General features: G+C 40.5%; 1 pseudogene; it reads left to right on the top strand.

Moving 5' to 3' along the window:
- LOC115089436 overlaps positions 1 to 17,586 on the top strand; it is a 1,328,227-nt pseudogene that overhangs the window by 318,078 nt on the left and 992,563 nt on the right.

The raw sequence follows: 17,586 nt of genomic DNA, 5'->3' as shown, positions 1-17,586 counted from the left end.
CTTAGATTCAGGGGCAGTTCTATAATGAGGCAGGGTGAGGTGGCCACTTCAGGCGGCAAGATTTTGAGGCAGCAAAATTGCCCCCTGAAACCTTCCTGCCACAGCCGCCTCACCCTGACTTTATTATGCCTGCTCTAGGAATTTGAAAAGGGGGGGGGGGGGGGCGCGGATTGCCCTATCAGGGGATCGGACTTCCCCCGGTGGGCCGGTTACTCCCGGCGGAAGAGAAGAAGAGGGGCTGCTAGCGCTGTGGCCGGAAGAGAAACCTGCGGGGCCGTGGCAGAGCCATCCTGCTGTGGCCAGAAGAGAGGTCTACAAGGCCTGCCGCAGTTAGAAGAAAGCCATGTGGGGCTGCGAGCTGCCACCAGAACCCAAGCCAGCAGTGGCTGAAGAAAGTGAAGAGAAGCCCAAGTGATGGTCGAGAGGAAAAAAGAGGCTGTGAGCCACCACCGGAACCCAAGTTAGTGGCGGTCAAAGAAAAGACAAGAAGGCCTTGAGCTGCCGCCAGAGCCCAGGTCGGTGGCGGCGGAAGAATGGGAAAAGGCACTATTTGTGTGTGTATTGTGTGTAAGGCAGCCTGCTTGTGTATGTATGTGTGTGTGTGTGTGTTTGTTGTGTATGAGAGGATGGTGGGGTGTGTGTGTGTGTATATATGAGAGGGTGTGTGTGTGTATATATGAAAAGTGTATTTGTGTGTGATGTATGTGTATATATGAGAGGGTTTTTATGTGTGTATGTGTGTGTCTATGAGGACACACACTTACACATGTGTGCATATGTGAGACTACCTGTATATATGTGTTTGTGAGAGAGGTTAAAGTTTGTGCACCGTCCTCCAATCTATGACAATCTCAGGAGGACTAGAAATCTAAAGTTCCCAGTTATGGAGAGTGGGAGATTTTTTTTTTATCCTTGTTAATTTAATTATTGGATGTGATGTATCTGCTGTTTTGAAATATTTTATTAGTGTTTGGTAATATTTTAAACATTTTTATGCATGTTTCTAATTGGCTGAATTTATCAGCAGATTTGACATTCTTTTTATTGGTTTGTTTAATGTTTTATATTTCTTGATTGTGTTTGTATTGCTTACAGAGTTTGGCTTCTTGTGATTTCCAGTTCAGGTTTTCTCTGCACGCTTCAATTTATATTTTATGATCTCTTTATTCTGTATTTGGTGAGAGTCTATCTGTGTTCTGCTTGTGTGACTGAGGCTTTAGGTATTCTGCTAGTATGTAGTTTCTGTGTAGGGATTTACAACAACCTGGCTTTAATCTGTTTTCCTAATAGGGGGCGTATTGGTGTTTAGAGCCTGATGTAATATTTGCTGTATGGCTTTTTCATTGGTTGAGTGCTGGCAGTTATGAATGATATGGAAGGCTTACTATATTGAAATTGTAGTTCAGTTTATTCCTGGCTTTCTGTGGGCCAAGTTCACACCCAGTGCACTTGAACATAAGCCTAATACCATATGGGATCCAGTAACCGCCTTGTTTACTATGAGAAAAATAGTTTATTAAGTCTATTAAACTATTAATATTGAAAGTGGTTTTTTTGCCAGGTATGCCTATATAATATATATGTGTTACGAGCGCGTCCTCCACGCTGCTGACGAACCGAGGGCTTGAAAGCCTTCCGGATTCTGTTGCGGGCGCGAGGAGAGCGGTCGCCTCTAGAGCAGGTGAAGTGAGCCCTTAGGCCACGGCGAGACTCAGGGAGGAGCCCCAAGCCCCACCGTGGGAGGTGATCCGATGCGAGCATGGAGAGCCAGGCAGGTACTGAAGCAGGAATAAGGAGCAGAGTCTGACCCTCAGCCGGACCTGCACGCCCAAGACAACCAACAACGCAGTGTTGATTGATGAACGGTCCTCCGACTGTTCCAAGCCCTTTCGGACCTGCCGCTGGGTAATGGCATTGGGCAGCAGGCCGGACAGGGGACGAGGGCAGATATAGAACACTGAAGACATCACGGACAAGGGCTAAAGCGAAGACATAGGCACTGTTCCTCAAGCCCCCTACTCAGCCCACCGACACGGGCGGACCCAATGGGCTTGTCACGGACCACCCTGTCCTACAGCCGCAGGAGCAGTACGAGCACAGGAAAGAGGAAGCAGAGACATCATAGACAAGGGCTGAAGCAAGGACATCATGGATGAGGGCTAGGAAGGAAGACAGTGGCGCTGTCCCTCAGGGTGCCCTACTCAGCCCACCGACATGGGCGGACCCAATGGGCTGGTCGCGGACCACCCTGTCCTACAGCCGCAGGAGCGGGACGAGCACAGGGAAGAGGCGGGTAGCTGCACTCCTGGCAGTCTAAGGCAAGTTGCTGCACTCCTGGCAGTCCAAGGCAGGTTGCTGCACTCCTGGCAGCCTAAAGCAGGTTGCTGCACTCCTGGAAGCCTAAACCAGGTAGGAACATCAGGAAATGGAACAGGAACAAACATCAGGAACATCCGGAACAGACATCACGGCAACAGGCAGAGACAGGACAGAGAGCCATCAAGACAAGCGAGACCACGGAGGACCTGGATCAGGCAGGGGTCACAGGCAACTGTGGAACCCAATCCAAAGGCAAGCAGGAACTGAAGTGAAAGTCCTTTTATACTGCTGTATGCAGGCAACTCCCTGGGAGGAGTTCACCTGGACCGCCCCTCACTGGCCCTATAACTGCGGTGGAGTGCTGCGGGCCGGCCCCTAGGGAGAAGGGTGTGGCCGAACCAAGAAGTCCAAACACAGCCAAGCAAGCCACAGGCAGGCCCCCAAGAACAGTGAGGCCTCCCAGGCCCTGGAGCAAGTCCTGGATAGAGCGCAGGCGAGGCCCTGGCTTCGGAGCGGCCTCCGGAAGAGAAAGTAAGATGCCTCCTGTGGCGCAGCACAGGAGGGATCGCAACAATATGTTGTTGTAAGTGATATTTTTACTTCAGAAGATTGTACTTTGAATGTCTTATTTTCCATTTGCAATCTGCCTTTTTAGGTTGGGGAAGTAAATACATTTAAAAATGGAAAAGAATGCATATGTTTTAAATATGTGGGGAGGTTGAGGGAAGGGAGAATGAAAGGCTGTAAGGTTTGTCTAGGGCATCTAATACCCTTGTATCAGCCCTAAGAGAGAGTGTGTCACACACACAGACTCCCACCCTTCACCAACCTCTCATACCCCCAGGGGGCAGATCCTGGAGAAGGATGGGAGGCAGGAAATAGGGAATGACGGAGTCCTATTTCTAGACCCATGGCTGCACCGCCCAATTAAACATTTCTCCGGCGCCCCCTAGTGTAGATGCTGAAGACTGAGAACAAACAAATAACAGGCTCAAAAACTGAGTGGTTAGAGCAGTGGGCTGCAAACAAGGGAAGCCAAGGGTTCAAATCCTGTTGCCATTCCTTGTGACCTTGGCAAGTCATTTAACCTTCCATTGCCTTCCCCCTGCACTAGACCATGGGGGGGGGGGGGGGCACCATTTTATCCTTCACCTCAGGCAGCAGATTGCCTTGAGCCGTCCCTGCTTAGATTGTAAGCCCTCTGGGGATAGGGAAATACCTACAGCATCTGAATGTAATTCACTTTGAAGTGCCAGAAGGAGGAAAACAAATAAAATAAATAAATCTAAGGCTCACCCAGCATGGTTGGTATCAGAAGTGTGGCAATACTGGGGAGGGAGAAACATTTAGAAAAGTCAAACAGTTGTGATACCTAACATTTTAACTTTCTGCAAATCAGTTATTTGCTGTTTTCTCCTGGTTTCTCATTTTCTGAATAATGGATGTGGGATTCAGTTTTTGGAACAACAAATGAATAAGTTATCTTTTATGAGCAAATATGCCAATAAAATCAAAATAACAAGATTTTATGAACCGAAACCTAAAATCTGCATTCTTATATAGAACGATTAATTAAAAGGTTTCATCCGCTGTCCAAACATGACATTGTATTCTGTATAGCGGAGAGCTCATTCATTTTCTGTAGTTGTTGCTGTTGTGCCATATGCCTTTGTTTTGTGTTATTTCTATTTTCATCATTAGAGTCCATGAATTCTTAGTAATTAGTTTGCTAATTTCCTGGGAACAAAGCATGTTGATTTATTGAACTGGTCGGTGCAAGAAAATAGAAGTTCAACCTAACGTTGTGGGTTAATAGCACAGAACAAAACTCAGTCATAATTAGATGGAAAAAAAGGACTTTCCCCTGCTCGTTCCAGTTTATCATAAAAGCCCCTCACCAAAGTGTCCAAGAAAAAAAAACAACGCATTCAGGCCGAGTAGAATTACCGCCTAGCAGTTTCTATTTATTTGTAGCTTAAAAAGCAGCTGCGTTTTTGTAAAATGCAATGAATGTGACAGTCCTACTTAAAGGTAGAAGAGAAAGAACACCCCTTGTTTTGTAATAAGGGGATTTTCAATTTGAGAGAGAGAGAGCCTGTTGTGTGAAGTATGGTTATTACATTCACTGTATTCTATCTCACCCACCAGGAGGGTAATAATGAAGGAGTCGGTGGAGGAGGCCAATGCCATGAGGGTTATCTCGCAGCCCCAGATGCTGGATAAGTTGAAGGAGGCAGAATCGCTTTTGGATGACATTCAGAAAGGCCTGAATGATTATATGGAGAAGAAAAGACTATTCTTTCCGAGGTAAACAGTCCATTTCATCTGTCAACGGCGTGCATTGGTCTAAAATATGTTTATACAGATAGCTATAAAGTTCATTTTTATCATGTTTATAGGTTTTTCTTCCTCTCCAATGATGAGCTGCTAGAAATCCTTTCTGAGACAAAGGATCCAGTATGAATCCAGCCACACCTGAAGAAATGCGATGAAGGAATTGCACAGCTTACTTTTAATCATGAGAAAGAAATTACTCACATGGAGTCAGCAGAAAATGAAAAAGTTGAGTTCGTGCTGCGAATAATTCCAGCAAATGCCAAGGGGCTAGTTGAGATATGGCTTCACAAGGTGAATATCTTTAGCTCTTACTTAGGGTTTAGTTACTGTATAATTGTTTCCTCTTTATAGGGAAAATGTGTACCATAGCCATCTTTCTTTGCCGGATATTGGCTCAGCATGCTGGTGGCTATAATGTCGATCTTATAGCTGTAATTTTGCATAATTAAATGCATATGCCAAAAAATATTTTTCTTGTTAAGAACTTTCAGGGAGTGTAAGTCTGTAAATGTAGATGATCTAATCTCCTTTATGGGATGCTCATGATTAAAATGTTCAGTGAATTATCTCCAAGTCAAAGAAAAAGATAACATAGGGCTATCAATATTAATATTCAATAACTAGGATAAACTGTTCAGTTTATAATACACTATATTTCCCCCCATTTAAACATTTAGAAGAAAGACTTAAAGCATTGTATAGTTTATATTATATTAGTTTGGATTTATATGATTTTTCTCTCTTTTTTTTATTTTTAATTTGCTGCCGGGGGGGGGGGGGGTGCTTAAGTAGTTCTTTCCTATCGTTCTAGCTATCTTTTGTGGTCCCCTTTCTGTCCGTTCTGACCAGGGTTACTGGTTGGACTTCTTGTTGGGTATCTCTTGGATTTTCTACAGGATCAATTACTAATTGCATGATTGAAACCATTCCCTTTATATCCACCACTTACACATGTATTTGAAGTTCTAACATATCTTTTTATGTCTCCTAAGTGCAAGGGCTGCCTCAGGCTTTCAGTTGACAGCAGGTGCTGATGTAGACTAACTTTCCTCATCAAAAACATCAAGTGTTTCCATTTAATTAATTGCTTGATTTGTTGTCTTCATTAGCCTGGATAGCATGAACATTGTATTGTTTTCTCTTTTTATTGTGAACCCCATAGATAATGCTTTTTGCCCTTATGTACTATTGAGATATAAGTATACTGTTGCATTCTCATCCAGATTTAATATTTGGCCCTTCATCTCTGCCTGTTTTATTCATTATAGCTCAGCAGTCTTCCCATTTACATTGCATGTCAGGATCAAACTACCCATTCTGTGTCTTTAGAGCCTCTTCTTGCTTTATACCTTGGGGTTAGCTGGATTCCCCTGATACTGATATAGTCTCCCATCCCTCAAGAACTGTGATCTTCACCCATTTCTCAGCCTTCAACATAGGAAAGATTTGGGGAAAATTCAAACTTTTGCTCCCTCTGTCCACACCAGTCCACTTAGTAGCATGCAGGACTGTCCAAGGAGTCATCCATTCTTACGTCCATCTCGGTTATGTTATGAAGACACAGCAATGCAATCATCAAGACATGTATCAACATTGCTATCTATCAGTACATATATTCTTGATCTACATCATACTGTTGTCAGGTATATTCAATCAAAATTTGTATTTCATGGTCTTTCCCTGCTTCTGTGTTCATCTCAAAAGATAAACTTACTACTTGATAAGGCATCAGAGTGCTGTCTTGTATCTGTAACAGCATTTGTCTGAGGTAAAGTGTCTGTGCTCATTCTTCTACCGGGAAATCTACAGTGGTTCTATTTGTTCCCTACTTAAACAGTGCACATGGAAAAAAATGAGCAGCTGTGTTTATTTTAATACATCTCATTTAACCCTCACATAAAACAAATTGAAAGGTTAGGAGTGCATTAATCTGGACCCAATTAGCATCTTTTATTCCCTCAAAAGTGCAACCTAAGATTAATGAATATCAACTAGAGTTTCAGATCCAATCCTTAAATCATTTGCATGTTTTATGCATGATAATTGAATTTATTTATGCACTTCCTTTCGTTTAATGATTTCCTGCTCTTCCCTATGCAATCCACACTGTGCCAGGCAAGACATAGATGGATTTGACAGGTAAGTAAGGTCAGAGATCTGCTGTAGGTTAAACAAAATTAAATAAAGTAGTTCATTTTTAGTGATTAGATGAAAGGTATTAGGAATGGAAGAGCTATAAAGCAAAGAAGATTATATTGGTATCACTTGAATAGGAGCAGCATTAAACATTTAGCAGTACTTGTGTTAAGGTGTTAGCTTCTGGGCTAGTGTGGCGACCCAATGCGCTGCCATGTGGAAGGCCTGGGTTGATTCCCTGGGTATGATTTTCCACTCCCTAGGCTACCTGGGATGGGGAATGCCATAGTGGCAGTGCTCATGACCCCTGGGGGATAGAGACCCAGTTGTGACAGAATGGTGATACCTAATGGCAGGATTTAAGGCCCATTATTGCAGGGTTTTGGAAGGGAGCCCTGGCGCAGGCCCTGGCAGTGATTGGGGTAGGTGAGAAGGAAGGGGGTCATGAAATAGAGGAAAATTCCCTGGGTAGATACAAACAGATCCCAGCCCTGGTTCCAATTGAACTGGAAGTCCAAAGGAGCTCATTCCCCCAAATAGGCCTGAAATAAGTTTGGGTTTTAGAAGCATTTACTCAAAAATATTTGAAACTCAAATGCAATGCAATTCTAATTATGAGGAAAAATAATGTCCATATTATGCCTCTTGTACATGCCCCTCACAGTGACTTGTGTTTCCACTGGGTCAATTTATTTACAATAATAATATTAATAAAATTCCAATAGCAATTATAAGAAAAGTAAACTAGTGAGCTCAATTTAGTTCATAGTAGACTATAGTATGCCTTATTATTTTTTTAACAATTGCAGACTGCCATGCAGGTCATATATTAGTTTTCTATGCTCAGTAAAAGCATTCCATTTAATGAGCATGGACAAAATAATTTACTTATCATGCTTAAAATGTACAGCTTGTATATTTTACAGCTTATAATATCTTTGCTATACAGTTAAATATTCTCTGTTTTTTGAGTAATTCTTGGCTAATTTATTGTTCATACAAAGATGAGTAAAAGGTAATTCTTATAGCCTATTTTAGTGGCTGTCTTTAGATTTTATGTTCCCAAGATCCATGTTGAAGTGGTGTTTTACCTGCAAAATCCTCTTTAGTGTTATGTTCATTTCAGTGAATTCTGTGTTGTGAGATTTGATGTCTTTTGGTCCTGGTTTTAACCTAAAAATGTCTGTAAGAGACACAATTTTGTTAATTTGTGATGTAACTCTTTTGGTGTATGCGTTGCTTGCCATTGAAATGTTGTTTTAAACTTTCAGTAATGTAGCATGAAATTATTGGTTGATTTTGAAATGGATGTGAAATCATGTGAAAAAAAAAAAGTATTGCTTCCAGTCAAGATAAATTCACTCTGGTGCTTTATGGCTTTTTATTCCTATGTGATTGTAATAAAGTCTCATGTAGGGATGGAAGCCATGAAATACGTTGTGAAAAACTATCAGCTAAAAATGGGAACCTCAGCATTAGACATCATACTTGTGGATCTATTACACTTTCTGGAATGGTATGTAGTGGAAAGCTACATGTTGACATCCCTGCCTGCTGCCCACACCTCACTTCAGTTTTAGGACTTAAATAATAAGATAATTTTTTTATTTATGTTAGCAAAATAACGAAATAATATTTGATGGTGTTGTATAAGGCTTAAGTGATGGTTCATTATATGTAATGTTTGCATGCATTCACCATGTATTATACATACCACAATCAAAATTAGCTTTTGGCTTTCAGGCTTCTAGATTCTTGAATTTCTTCTTCCAGTCAGATCCTGTTCATGGTCATTTCAATGCCCCACAGCTGATCTTAGTGGATTTGCTAGCTTGAAGATTTCTTTGAATTTAGCAGACCTGCTATTTCCTCTGCATATGTTCTCTTTTGTTCCTGTTCTGAAAATGAGACAAAGGATCATGTTGCAGTTGTTAGAACAGAAAGAGGTAGCATGAATATGGAGACCTGCACATCTCTCTATAATAGTTAATCACTAGTCCCAGTATATAGTATATTCTTTGTTAACTTAGCTTTGATATCATTTTTTTAACAGCTGTAGGCTTGTTTTACTATTGTATACAATTTTCTATAACATGTTTTCTATTCTTGTTATTATTTCTGTATCTTTCCAGAATAAACACTAATAAAACAAAATATTTTGTATATTTTTTGTCTCTTTATTTCTCTTATCTGACTGGGCTGTTTTCTAAAACTAGCTATAATATACCCACAGCAATGACAGAATTGCCAGCTTTTAAAAAGACTGATTATAATTAAAAGAATAAGTGCCTGTCATCTGTCTTTGTTTCCTTAGGCCTGGGATCTTTCATTTAGATGGATTTTAATATTTGACTATTTGAATAGTTAATTGTTGTAATAGGTTATCCTAACATTAGTTGAATAACACAGTTTCCAAAACAGAAATATATGCTGACATCACCCAAATTTTCAAAATGATAATGAAGTCCTTTGTAATGAAAAATCTTTGTAAACATAGGAGTCTTTAAACTAGGACATGCTAATATTGGAAAGTGAAGAACAAATTGCAATTACCCTTCCATTAAACGACAAAGAATCTGCCTCCCATTGTGGCAGATAATTGACTTTGAAGGCTACACAAAACAGGAAGCATTGCTAAGAAAATAAACTGAGCTAAATTTGGTTTTCATTTTTTTCCCATTGTGTGTAGTTTTTATTTTCTTTTTTTTTTTAATATATCTGCCTCTTCTGCCCTCCAGCATTTTAAAATATTTGCCTTTGATGTGGCTGATTGTTTCAGTAACCTTAAAATTTAAAGAGGGCAATTTTCAGAGATCCCTCATAGGCAAAAATCTGCAGATGCTTTTTACCCACAGATTTTAGCTCAAATTTTCAAAGTGGATTTATGCGCATAAATCCTCTTCGAAAACTCGCAGCTATGTGCGGAACCGTCCCAACATGCAAGCAGAAATTTACACCCTGGGAGCAGGCGTAGCTTTGTGGGTGTATATTTAGGCACATAGTTTTCAGAATCGTAATTATGCGTTTAAATTCTGTTCTTGTGCCCAGAAAATCTCTTATCTAGTGCACATAAAAGTATGTGCGAAGTGGCTTTTGCATGTACATTTACGTGCACAATACACCCAGGCAATTTTGAAAGAACCATGTACACGAATAAAACCAGGTTTTATGCATGTAAATTCTTTTGAAAATCCATGCCCCCTCCTTAAATTGGGCAACAGAAAGTGTAAACCATGCTATAAAAAGTACGGTATATAAAATATCTTTGTTCCAAACACTGTGTTCCTTTCTATCTTGTAAAAAAATTTCTGCTTTGTCATCCCTGATCTCTGACTCACTATACCAGTCTCTGGTTGAAGTGCTTTAAATCATGGTAGGGACCGTAGAATATTACGTCTCATTTTGATTTGTGCATTATGCTACTGCTTTAAGGCCACGTGGTACAGAATTATCCTGGATACAAGAGCTCAGGATGCTCAAAAGATTTTTGTTTCACTGATGATGGTTTTCTCTTAGAAGTATTAATGTGCACTATTAAGAACATAAGAACAGCCATACTGGGTCAGACCAAACCAGGCCATAAGAACCTGGCAAGTACCCAAAAACAGTCTATTCCATGTTACTGTTGCTAGTAATAGCAGTGGCTATTTTCTAAGGGGCAGATTTTAAAACCTGCGCATTTGTGTGCGCTAACCGGCACGCACAAATGTACGCCCGATTTTAATACATGCACATGCAGCCGCGCACATGTTCTAAAATCCGGGGACGGCGCGCGCAAGGGGGTGCACACTAGTGCACCTTGTGCGCGCCGAGCCCTAGGGGAGCCCCGATGGCTTTCCCCGTTCCCTCAGAGCGGCTTCAAAGGGAACTTTCCTTCCGTCCCACCCCACCTTCCCCTCCCCACCTTTATTTTGTTATTTATGCCTGCCTTTGGTAGGCATAACTTGCGCATGCCGGCTGGCTGCCAGTGCGCGATCCCCCGGCACGGCCGCTGTGCCGGAGGCCTCTGTCCCGCTCCCACCCCTTTCACACACCCCTGGGACATACGCGCATCCCGGGGCCTGTGCACGTCGCCGGGCCTATGCAAAATAGGCTCAGTGCACACAGGAACAGTTACGCGCGTAAATCCTTTTAAAATCCGCCCCTAAGTCAACTTAATTAATAGCAGGTAATGGACTTCTCCTCCAAGAACTTATCCAATCCTTTTTTAAACACAGCTATACTAACTGCAATAACCACATCCTCTGGCAACAAATTCCAGAGTTTAATTATGCGCTGAGTGAAAAAGAACTTTCTCCGATTAGTTTTAAATGTGCCACATGCTAACTTCATGGAGTGTCCCCTAGTCTTTCTATTATCTGAAAGAATAAATAACCGATTCACATTCCGTTAGACACATAACACACAGACATTCCCTGGCATCAATGTATAAGTTTAAAGAAAAGTGGTTTTTTTTTCTAATTACAGGTAAAAAGTTTCATTTCATCAGTCTGTGTAGTTTGTTACTGGAGATAAAGCAAGGAGATGAGATATCAGCTACAAAGGAGTTCTCAGTGCTCTGCCCCAAATTAAAATGGCAAAAGTTATACAAAACAAAAGAGAGCAGAGGAAAGACGGTGTAATCTGAAATACTTTTGCAAACCTAACCTAGATCTGTCTGTATGATCTGGCTTTCATTCTGCCACAGGCATGCTTTTCATTTTAGTAGCAGTACTTTGTTTTAGATCCGCAGAAGTCCTTACCTGAGAAACATTTTGTGCACTCGTTTTATTCTGGCACTTTTATGCAATTAAGGCTGGTAGAATAATTTTGGTTGAAGTTTTTCTACAGGAAATTTTACAAAAACTTAAAATTAGACCTAATTGAGGTCTAGTTAAAGATTTAGCAAAACTGGCTTTTCAAAGAAACTTTTTTTTTTCATTTCAACAGCTCATTAACAATTAATTTAAATACAGTTTTGCTAGTGTAAAACTGCATGAAATTTTACTATTTGAGAAGTCAAAAAAATTTGCAAAGTTCATTTTGCGTACTACAACAACAAATAGTATGTACTATCACAAATAATGTGCACTGTTTGCCAGTTTTGCATGTGAGGCAGAGTTTTTGAATTTATTCTTCCTTTAGTATATCAGCCTCCCAAAGAGCAGGAAATTTGTGTGTTTGGATGTGAGCATGGAATTGGAAAGTGAATTATTTGTTAATTACTGGCTTTTACCAAGTGATGCACTAATTTGTGCTGTCACCCAATTCATTTTTCTTACATCTCAGAGCTCTTATTCTTGGGGACTTGTTTTTTCTGACCAATGATCTTGTTCAATGGAAAGGATTTTTTTTTTTTGTAATCGGTATCCTCCTGTTTCTCTGTCATTTAAATGGTGTTTTGTCATTTTTGCCTTGATTGACGAACGCTCCTCATGACCCATGTTCTCTCGCCCTTGCTGTAGTTTATTTGGTGCGCCATTATTTCGTTCCATGTGTGTCACCTTTCAATTCCTTTTGAATTTCTCTTTATCCTTTTTATCTTTTGAATACATTTGCATTAATTCTTTGCTTAGGCATGTTTGTTTGTTTGCTTTGCCATTTTTTGGTCCACTCTGAATATTATTTATTTTCATTCCCATGTACAGATCTGGTCCCTCCCGCCCCAGTTAATTGAAGCACAGTCTGTGTCAGGAGTCCATAAACAAGATTCATTAAGATGAATAAAACATTTTTTTGAACAGCTTTTTGAGTTCTTGTGGACCTTTCATGTTTTGTCCCAATCACTATTATTGTCTCTGAAGTATGTGAGTGATTTTGAGTTCCCGCCTACTTTGGCTTCAGTTCTTGACGGCACATGTCTGAAGGCAGACTATTTTCATATATTGCCATTATCAGTTCGCACATTGAAAATCCAGTTTTTCTATATTGCTATCTTATAAGGAAGAAGAAAATACCATATAAATACCATATAATTGTGGAGATTTGTTACATGGAACACAATTCCCACAACAAAATCGGTATATTTTTTTTAACCTTCATTGGGCTTTATTCAATAAGGATTATGTTTCCATTGGAATGGGAATAAAAGCCTTCTTAAATAATGCCCATTGATTTGTTTGTGCTGCTTTGATTTTACAGTTGCTGAAGATAAGTTGGTGAGCTATGTAAACTATTGCTCTGCTTATTGTACCTTTTGTACAAGCAAAATTAAGCAGATCACATCTTTTTTATTTCAGTGAATTTGTTTCCTCTTTGCTTTTAGTGCGGTTATATAGATATCACTTATCTCGCCTCTCTTCAGCTGTAATATCTACCTAGCCCGATTATTCTGTAGCATCAGTATAATTAATTCTCCACTATTGGAATATAATGTACTTTCTGCAACCCTAAAAGCAGCTGAACTGGAACAGCATGAATCAATGGAATTTAAAGTGGCTTTATGTGTAAACAAGTTATGTGCCAGGGACTTCCCAACCTTTTCCATTTATAAAAGTTCTATGAGGCCTGAAACATAATGTGCCACACTGTATCAAGCTTTGTTTTTGTTTAATTTCCTTGGATATACTGTCAGATCCTCTGGATATCAGTCTAAAGGTCTAGTGCAGGGCGCATTCCCATGGTAGAGAAGAGCAGGTTCCACTTAACGTGTCTCTTTCACCCAAATCTTTTTTTTTCTCTCTGTCTGCAGCTATGACTCAGGTTGTCTACAAATATGACCTAATTGCCGCCTCCACGCTGTATAAATTGGCTACATACAGCAATTTTGTTTTGCCTCTAAAAATATTCTAGCAGAGACATCTATTAGCTTTAGATATTGTTGGGTTTTATGAGTTATATACCTTTTGAATGTACTGCAGTGTCATATCTTCTGATCACTTGGAATTATCCCTTGATGTTTGCATTCTAACAGACACTTTGAGTGGAAAACAATACTATATTCCAACCTAAAATAGAAATCCTCTTATTTCCTAGCTATTTTTCTCCCTCTGTTACCAGTTCACCTTTAATTCTGCAAAATTGTTTTATCTTTTAATGTTTTGACTTTTATTTACATTTTGGAATTACAGTATTATCATTGTTATTTTAATTTGCCTAGTGCACACCAAATGGACACGGCAGTGTACAGATACACAGAAAGGGTCATTTTAAAAGTGAGAGGGTGGGGGATAAAGTCTGCATTTAACTTTTTCACTCAGACTTCTACTCCATAGTTTCAGAGTGAACTTATGTGCATGAATTTGCTTTGAAAATGTCAAGTAAATGCCCAAGTTACACCTGCCCTTCACAGGGTGCAACTTGTCTGGGTTAACTTGCGTGCATGCTTTTGAAAATAAAAAAGTATGAGCGTTAAGTCATTACTTAAGCACAACTCCACCCCCTACCTCTTCAGGCTTAGATGTAACTTTCAAAGTTCTGCGTGGGCGACCATGTAGTGCGGTTGCCAGAGCGCGCACATGGACGCGCCAATTTTATAACATGCTCACGTTGACGCATGCATGTTATAAAATCCGCTACCTGCACGCACATCATTATATCAGCGTGCAAATGTATGCACAAGGGCCGTCTTGTGCGCGTAAGTGAGGGGGGTGCATGCGTGACGGAATAGGCCTTTTCCCCAGTCTGCTCCAGTAAAGGAGCGGACTGGGAGTGAACTTCCTAAACCGCCTACCTAACCTGCCTCCCTTTTACCCATCTAGCTCCAACCCCTAAAACCCCACTAACTGCCCTAGATTTTTTGTTGTTTTACTTATTTTCCAGAGCAGCAGCAGATTGCACAGGCTTGTTGGATCCTGGTGCACGCTTCAGCGGGTCAGTGCCTAATAGTGCTGCCCCAGACTGCCCACGGCCCATGCACGCCCTGCCCAAACCCCTTCCAATGTGTGTAGCAGGAGATACGTGCGTGGCTGCGGGCCACCGAAAATCTGCACTGCATGTGCATGGACCAGCCCTGTGTGCACAGGGCTTTTAAAATTCAGCCTTTCATGCCAGTGCATGTAAAAGGTTGCATAAACTTGGATTCTGTGCATATTTTTACATGAACTGATTCCCGAGCTTAAATATCTTTATTAAGTTTCACATATGCAAACAGAGAAAAAAATATCATCAAATGACAGTCCCCTTCCTCGACCCACTCCTCCCCCTCCAGCTACACTGTAAACCTATTCTGCTATCTTAAACAGCTTGCAACTATTCACCCAACCCCCAACATGGCAAATTTATGGTTTTATGCACGTAAATGGCTTTGAAAATCAGGCCCATAGTGGACAGTCCCTGCTCCAACATAATCAAGACCGACAGACAGGACATACAACAAAAACAAATAAGAATTTTCAAGCTACAACAGCAAGGCCATAGCTCAAAAGAATTAATGAAGGTGGTTGTAGATGGGATCAAATCGAGGATATTAATTATCATGAAACATGATGACAGTGATGTTCCAGCATTACAGTGTGAGTCCTATATTGTAGTCACTCTATGTGTTCTTTGACTATCAGTACCTAAATCCACAATGGAACAGCCAGAGAAGCTTTCTAAAACTTCATACACCTACTCTGCTCTGCAAGTTAAATTGAATCCAGAAGGTAAAAGCATTGGGCCGGATTTTAAAACCTACACATGTGGGGTACATTTGTGCGCGCTACCTAGCGCGCACAAATGTACGCCCAATTTTATAACATGCGTGTGCAGCCGCGTTCATGTTATAAAATCTGGAGTCTGCATGTGCAAGGGGGTGCACACTAGTGCACCTTGTGTGCGCCGAGCCCTAGGGGAGCCCCGATGGCTTTCCCCATTCCCTCCACCCCCCCCCAACCTTTGTTTAATAAGTTGCGCCTGCCGACCAAGTGCCAGCGTGCGATGCCCCGGCACGGCCACTGTGCCGGAGGCCTCGGTCCCGCCCCCACCCCACCCCTTTCACAAAGCCCTAGGACATACGCGCGTCGCCGGGCCTATGCAAAATAGGCTCGGTGCATAACCCTTTGAAAATCTGGCCCATTATGCTCATGTATTTTTATACATCCAACTGCTTATTGAATTATTGAAAATGTTTAAATGGTCTAATGTGGCAGCCTTGTTTGAAACAGGTCTTAATGAAGGTCTAATAATGAAACAAAATGCATTAAGGCACTGTTTGCATTATATAGCAGAAAATGCTTGCCACAAATGTTATCTCCCTAGCCTTTACTCAAATAAATATGAACAGAGCTGCAATTGAGTTCCAAAGGGAGGAAAACCAAATTGTATTTTTAGTGCAACATAATTACTAAAAAATTAATCTTTAAGTAAAATTGCTGTGGTGACATAAGCTATGTGTTATGTTTGAATTAATTACTTAGCAGAAATGTCAAGCTACTGTACCTTGAGGTTTGCCACATTCTTTCTTTTTTTGATGTACTAAGTGGATTATTTGACGTTTTGGCAGAGGCTCGAAATCACTGAGCTACAAAAACTCCTTTCATTATTAATTTGTAGTTCCCTTCAAACTTATTGCAGCTTTCTGCAGAAATATGATAGTTGTCTTTCTAAATAGATTTTATTATGGTTAACAGTGCATTTCTTTTGTTCATGTGGTTGTGGTACTATTGGAATTCTTATGTGATAGATTTAGATTTTATTTTTCCAGTTCTGCAATTTGTTCCCAGAATTTATAATTTATTTATGATAAAATAAAGCTATGTACTGACTCAAAACAAGAAAATTCATAAGAACAAAAAAAATTGCCATAGTGGGTCAGACTAAAGCCCAGTATCCTATTTCCAACCGTGGCTAATCCAGCTCACAAGTACTTGGCAGGAGCCAAAATGATAAATAGATTCCATGCTGCTTATCCCAGGGATAAGCATTGGATTTCCCCAAGTCCATTTTAATAATAGTTTATCTTTTTTGAGATACAGTGACCAGAATTGTACACAGTACTCAAGATGTGGTTATACCATTGAGCGATATAGAGGCATTATGATAGTCTTTGTTTTATTCTCCATTCCTTTCCTAATTCCTTACATTCTGTTTGCTTTCTTGGCTGCCATCGCACACTGAGCCAAAGATTTCAAGTTATTATCCACGATGAAGCCTAGGTCTTTTTCCTGAGTGGTGATTTCTAATATGGAACCTTGCATTGTGTAGCTATAATTTAGATACACTTCCCTAAGTGCATCATTTTCACTTGTCCATATTAAATGTTATCTGTCATGTACATACCCGGTCTCCAAGCCTTGCAAGGTCCTCTTGTGATTTAACAACTTTGAATAATTTAGTGTCATCGGCAAATTTGATCACCTCACTCATTGTTAGCATTCGCAAGACATTTATAAGTATATTAAAAAACAGTGGTCCCAGAACAAATCCCTGGGGCACTCCACTATTCACCTTTCTCCATTGAGAAAATTGACCATTTAGCCCTACTCCCTGTTTTCTATTTTTTAATAAGTTCCCAAGCCACAATAGGACATTGTCTCCTATCCCGTGATTTTTTAAATTCCTCAGAAGTCTCTCATGAGGAAAGTCCCTCAAATGCTTTCTGGAAATCCGAATACACTCTATTAACTGGCTCACCTTTATCCACATGCTTAATTATGCCCTCAAACAAACGTAGCAGATTGGTGTGTCAAAATTTCCCTTGGCTAAATCCATGTTGACTGTGTCCCATTAAATTATAACTATCTATATGTTCGATAATTATGTTGTTTATGATATAGTTTCTACCATTTTGCCTGGCACAGATATCAGTCTCACAGGTCTGTTGTTTCTTGCATCACCCCTGGGACCCTTTATAAAAACTGGCAACCCTCTCTTCAGTTATTATTGATGATTCTG

Source organism: Rhinatrema bivittatum, chromosome 4 (assembly GCF_901001135.1).
Source record: "Rhinatrema bivittatum chromosome 4, aRhiBiv1.1, whole genome shotgun sequence".
NCBI classification, from domain to species: Eukaryota; Metazoa; Chordata; class Amphibia; order Gymnophiona; family Rhinatrematidae; genus Rhinatrema; species Rhinatrema bivittatum.
The sequence above is the reverse complement of the archived record's forward strand: the minus strand, read 5'-3'. Positions and strand labels throughout refer to the sequence as shown.